The sequence below is a fragment of the Dipodomys merriami genome, unplaced genomic scaffold, assembly GCF_024711535.1.
Source record: "Dipodomys merriami isolate MVZ:Mamm:240054 unplaced genomic scaffold, mDipMer1.0.p SCAF_101, whole genome shotgun sequence".
In the NCBI taxonomy this organism is placed as follows: domain Eukaryota; kingdom Metazoa; phylum Chordata; class Mammalia; order Rodentia; family Heteromyidae; genus Dipodomys; species Dipodomys merriami.
Genome location: NW_027202283.1, coordinates 886414 through 892900, shown reverse-complemented (window position 1 = coordinate 892900; position 6487 = coordinate 886414). Strand labels below are relative to the sequence as shown.

Genomic DNA, 6487 nt, shown 5'->3' with positions numbered 1-6487 from the left:
ATTTTCTCTTTATTGTCAAGAAAAGTTTCCAATTGAACTCTTCATTATGTGTCCCCCTGCATCTAGGAATACATAGGATTCCACTTTGTTTTTAGATTGTTGGAGCAAGTTTCAAGACTTGCACATATAGTGAATAGAAGCCACTGGTTGATGTATGCTCCTGCACATGCTCACTGTTGTGGCAGGAGCAGACATAAGGACATGGACACTACTCAAGGACAAAATATTGGGAGCAACCCTAGGACCTTGAAGCCAACAAGGACAGATGGCACTTTCTGATAGACTTGAAGTTCCTGCAACACTGCCATTGCAGCACCAGTGGCATCACTCTGTGCACCTCACATCCCTGTGGAAACCTTGGCAACAGTCCTCCAGGCACAAGACCAGAAGATCCAGTGGGTTCATTCCAAGCTGTGATTGGTCCATTGCAACCATTGTGAGTGGTCTCTGTAGTCCATTACATTGCTGAGAGTTCCTAGTGACCTGCTGGACTGAGTGCTACATTGACAGTTTCCTTTAGGTTATTGCTCTGGGGTTTTTATTTTCTTAGCTAAGTTTAGGTAGATTTACTCCTTGGCATCTTCACAGAAAGATGGAAGAACATAATGAATTATCCTCAAGCTCTTCAGAGAAGGAGATTTTCACTGAACAAGACAGTTTGAAGGTGATAATTAGCTATGGCAGGAGAAGATTTTCCCTGAACAATATACCATGAAGGAGGAAATCATTGACTATGGAAGCTATGGCTATGTAAATTTGGCCTAGCACCACCTCGTAGTCAATAAGGTTGTAGTGAAAATAATCCTGAAGATGAGATTTCAACAATTGTTAAATCAAAAATGAGATGGACAGGAAGGGAACGTGGCTCAGTGGTAGATGTTTGCCTTACATAAATGAGGCCCTGGGTTCGATTCCTCAGCACCACATAAACAGAAAGAGCTGGAAGTGGTGCTGTGGCTCAAGTGGTAGAGCAGTAGACATAAGCTGAAGAGTTCAGTGACAGTGCCCAGGCCCAGAGATCAAGCCCCAGGACCCACAAAAAATGTTTAAATGAGATGGACATTATTAAGATTTTCCATCACCCACACATGATCAGGTTATATCAGGTGAGGGAAATGGATGAGCACAAATACTTGGTAGTGGAACTGGCCATCCAGAGACCTCCTTAGACAAATGTGAAAATCATACCGCCTATTCAAGAATGAAGTCAGGAGTTTATTCAAACAGATTGTGAGGACTGTGCATTACTTTAATGAAACTGAAAATGACTGAAACATTAAATCCAATAACATCGTGTTGGATGACAAAGGCAATGTGAAGTTCAATGACTTTGGCATGAGCATAAGGATTTCCCAAGGGTAGTTGCTGAAGGACGTATTTGGTACCTTAATTTTGTCCCTATAAAATAGTGCTTCCATGAAAATTACAATGGCTGCAAAGTAGATAGCTGGTGCTTGGGAGTCCTCATTTGTATTCTACAGGGATGACAAATATCCCATTTGAAAGTATGAATTTTAACCAGATAGAGGTAATTGTCATGGAGGCCACGTACATTTCTCCATTCATCTGTCCCCAAAAGAACAAAATATCATCTTGAAATGGTAAACTGCAGAGCCAAAGCAGAGGCATAATATAGAACAAACAATGGAGATCAGCTCAACCAAATTGAGGGATATTTCCTATGTCCTGATAAGCCCCTATGTAATGAGCTAAACCCTATTATTCTTGCACTCTTGTGTGACATGAGGTACAGCCTGCCTGATACACACAAATCAATATTGGACAGGACATTCGATGAAATCATGGTCATCTATGTTTTGATTTTAAAAAGTCTTAAAATAGAATGACAGCAGTGAAATTAAATCAGTGCCTTCAATTGTTGCAGTGTGCCCAACTCCTGCAGATAAATAGTATGTATATATCTCACAAATATATTACATATGAAATATATGTCTAAAACTTATTTTATACAAAATTAGGGGACAGTGTTATTAGATTTATCCTTGAAAAAAAGATTAACAAAAAATTAAAGATTGCTCACTTTGGCAGCACATATACAAAAATTGGAACAATACAGAGATTAGCATGCCCGTTGTGCAAGGATGACTCGAATATTTGTGAAGCATTCCTGATTTTAAAAAATAAATAAATAAAGACAAATAGATATCCCAGTTTGAAGTGTGAAAGTAAGTGGAAGGCCCATAAATTCAAATCCTAGTACTGGCCCATAATCATAAATTGAATTAATTTTTGTATGTCTTTTATTATAAAAAAATGCTGTGCAGAGGGGTTACAATTAAATGAGTAAGGTAATTTCCTATCAAGTATATTTCCTATCAAGCATTGTTGCCTCCTCCTTTGTTTTTCCCCTACCATTCCTTCTCTCCCACCTCCATGAGTATTCTCCCCACCTCCGAAGTTCTAATGTTTGTTTTCAACGTAGGGTCTTGTACATTGCATTTTTACCATAGGGCAACCTGTATCCCTATTTAAGCATTTTGTGTTTTCCCTTACCCTCTCCAAATTAGAAAAATGTATATACAAGATGCAGGATACCAGAATCAAATGCAGTGAAAACAGGAGTTATACCATGGGGGAGGTACATACAAAGCAACAAAGAAATCAATTTATAAATATGTTGGAAACTATCACAAGAAAGAAAAAAATTATCTTGGGGTTCATTTCGCCTAACATCAACTTGTCTAAAAATTTCTGCTTTTCTCAGACATATACTAGTTATTGCAAATAAGAGAAACCATGGGATCTATGTTTCTTTGGGTATGGCTTATTTCACTTAATATAATTTGTTCCAAGTCTTTCCATTTCCTAACAAATGGGACAAAGAAATTCTATGGAGGCATGGAATTGTGTATATATACCACGTTTCCTTGATCCATTCATCAACTGAAGGGTATCTGGGTTGGTTCCATATCATAGTTATGGTAAATAATGCTGCAATAAACATAGTCTTGCTGGTAGCATTAGTATGATCTTGTTTGTGAACATTTGGGTAAATGCCCAAAAGTGGTAGTTCTGGGTCATAGGGCAGCTCTATGTGGAGTCTTCTGAGAACCTCCATAAACTTTCCAAAGTGGTTGAACACGTTTACACTCCCACAACAATACGGTAAGTTTTCCTTCTATCCACATCCCCTCCAGCATCTGTTGTTATTAGAATTCTTGATTATAGCCATTCTAACTGTGGTGAGATGGTATTTCTGTTCTTTTTATTTGCATTTCTTTTATGGCTAGGGAGGTTGAGCATTTCTTCATGTGTCTATTGGCCATCCTTCTTTTCTCTTCAGAGAAGTTTCTTTTTGAGTCTTTAGCCCACTTATTTATGGAGAAGTGGTTTCTTTGAGGATTTGTTGTTGGGAGATTTAATTTTTTGAGTTACAGGTATATTTTAGATATGAGACCCTTGTCTGTTTAATGGCTAGTGAAGATCTTTTCCCAATCCATAGGCTTTCGATTTATCTTGTTAACTATGTCCTTTGCCATGTAGAAGCTCTGCAATTTCATGCAATCCCATTTGTCCAACCTTTCTTTGATTTGTTGTGTTTCTGGGTCTCCATTAAAAAAAAAATTCGGCCTGTGCCACGGAGACCTAGGGTTTCTCCTATTCCATCCTATTCCATCAGAGTGTCTGCTTTGACTCAGAGGGCTTTGATCCATTTGGAGTTGATTCTGGTGCAGATCGATATATAAGGATCTAGCTTAAGTTTTCTACAAGTGATTAACCAATTTTGCCAGCACAATTTACTTAAGAGGCTTTCTTCCATTCTATTTTTTTAGCTCCCTTATCGAAGATTAGGTAGCTATATGTCTGTACATTCATTTCTGCCTTTTCAACTCTATTCCATTGTTCCTGATGTCCGTTCTTGTGCCAGTACCAAGCTGTTTTAATTACGATGGCTTTGTAGTAGAGTTTGAAATTTGGTATTGATATTCCTTCATCACTGTTATTTATGTTAAGGATATTTTTTTCTATTCTGGGTTTTTTATTGTTCTATATGAATTTTTGGATAGCCTGTTTTAATTCGTTGAAGAAAGGGGTTGGAATATTGATAGGTATTGCATTAAATTGGTAGAAACCCTTGGAAAGTATTGCCATTTTCACGATGTTGATCTTTCCAATCCAGGAACATGGGAGGTTTTACCACTTTGTAAGTTCTGTTTTGATTTTCCTTTTCAGGTTTTTAAAGTTTTCATTATAGAGGTCCTTCCCTTCTTTGGTTAAATTAATTCCTAGGTATTTTTTGGGGGGTGCTGTTATGAATGAGGTTGCTTTCCTGATTTCAACCACGCTTTTCTCATTATTGGCATACAGAAAAGCCATTGATTTTTGACGGTTATTTTTATACCCTGCTCCTTTGCCAAATTTTAAATCAGCTTGAGTAATTTTGGTGATTTGCTTTTCTTTTATAGCTAGAAATATTGAGCATTTCTTCATGTGTCTATTGGCCATCTTCTTTCCTCTTCAGAGAAGTTTCTCTTTAAGTCTTTAGCCCACTTATTTAATGCGCAGTTGTTTCTTTGAGGATTTGTTGTTGGAGGATTTATTTTTGTGAGTTCCAAGCACATTTTAGATATGAGATCCTTCTCTGTTGTATTGCTAATCTTCTCCTAATCGGTGGGCTTTCTATGGATTTTGCTAGTTATGTCCTTTGCCTTGCACAAGCTCTGCAGTTTCATGAAATCCCATTTGTGCAACCTTTCTATGATTTGTTGTGTTTCTGGGTCTCTATTAAGGAAATTTTGACCTGTGCCAAGGAGACCTAGTGTTTCTCCTATTCTTTCCAGTACTGTTTTCAGGGTGTCTGCTTTGACTCTGAGGTTGACAATTACTTTTGTAAACCGGAACTTGTTTGTTTTTTCCATCTTTTGTGTTCATAGGAGTGTCTGTGTTATGTGTAAACAAGCTGTTCTACAAGGTATCTTTCAGGGTGATAGAGTAGTTATAATATGGCTATATGTATTTTATAATGACATAGAGCTTTCTCGTGACTTACCTACATAAATATTTTAATGTTATTTAAGGGCCAAGAAGAATGCCAAACTTACATTTTTGTGCCTATCTCCATCCTATTTCTCCCTATTGTCTAGTGGTTTATATAACACTCAGCATAACTGAAACTGGCACATGGAACAGACATGGACTTGATGGATCTTGACTGTGAGATGGCGCCAAATACAGGAAATATCCGAATCAATGAGATGGAAGCAGTTGTCCAAGGTGCCTAGTTGTATTATCGTCCTTGGCTTCCAATGGTCTCACCTGCCTCTGTCAGAAGCCTGTTAATGGTCTATCACCATCAAAGCTCATACTGAAGTTTAACTATCAATGTAGCAGTGTCAGGAAGTAGAACCTTTAAAAGATGTTTCAGTCATAAATGGATAAATATTATCTCATCAACTCTCAAGGGACTAACGTTATCACTGTTATCAGTTGTTAAAAGCAACCTATGCCCCTTACTCCCTGTCATTCTAGCACATACCATGATGCTGAGATCCTCTGTGATATGATGCACGTACAGGGCCTTGTCCCATGTGCTACCATGCTATATAGACTATCCAGCTACTACTATTAGGCTTGAAATAGACCTTATATTCCTCATGAAGTATACAGCTTAATTGATTTTAAACAATGACAAAATGGACTGAGATTTTATTCTTTTTGTCTTTTTCATGGAAGTGAGGATTAAACTGAGGGCCTTAAACTTACTAGGCACATAAATTGCCACTTGTGCCTACATGCACCCAACTCTTTTTCTTTCTTTTTCAGTTTGCTTTTAATATAGGATCTTGTGCTAACCTCACCCAAGTCATTCTCAGTACCCCATACTCCTATACCTCTACCTCTTGATATCTGGGATTACATGACTGTGACACCACAGTTTGCCCATTAGACCATACTACTCTTTAGGGGAAAGAGATACAGATTCCTGAGACGTTTATGTGGGTTTGTGTGTCTGCTTGTGTGCTTGTGTGTGTGTGTGTGTGTGTATCCACGTGAACTGTTCTTGATGATTTACTTAGTACTGAGGGTGAATTTTCCTTAAGAATCTGTATTCTTAATTCATTCCACTGAAAAAGAAATACTTCTCTGTGTACTAATGGCTCATAACTATAACTCTAGCTCTTCAGAATGCTGAGATTTTGGGATAACATTATTAATATTATCCCAGGTGTTATCCCAATGTTATCCCAATGTTATGCCAGGTGAGCCAGGAAAAGTCCATGACACTCTTATCTCCATTTCCTCACCAGAAAAGTCAGAAATGGGGCTGTGGTTTAAGTAATAGAGTAATATTCTTGAGGAAAAAAATAGGAATAGCACCTAGGCTCTTATCAATGCTCAGGACCCATACATAATATCCAGATAGCACTTGTGCTATTACAATGAGCTCTTGTGCTATTGCAAGTCACAATTAAGTCTGATGGATTGTCTCTACAGGCCAGTTGCAGTAAAAAAATTTTTTTTTGTA

At 37.8% G+C, this 6487-nt stretch overlaps 1 non-coding gene across 1 annotated transcript; it reads left to right on the top strand.

The window, feature by feature from the left end:
• The first annotated feature begins 2033 nt into the window (after positions 1-2033).
• On the top strand, positions 2034-2137 carry LOC138807458 (U6 spliceosomal RNA). The gene has a single exon (XR_011366158.1). It is a non-coding gene; the product is annotated as a U6 spliceosomal RNA (small nuclear RNA).
• Positions 2138-6487: the final 4350 nt, after the last annotated feature.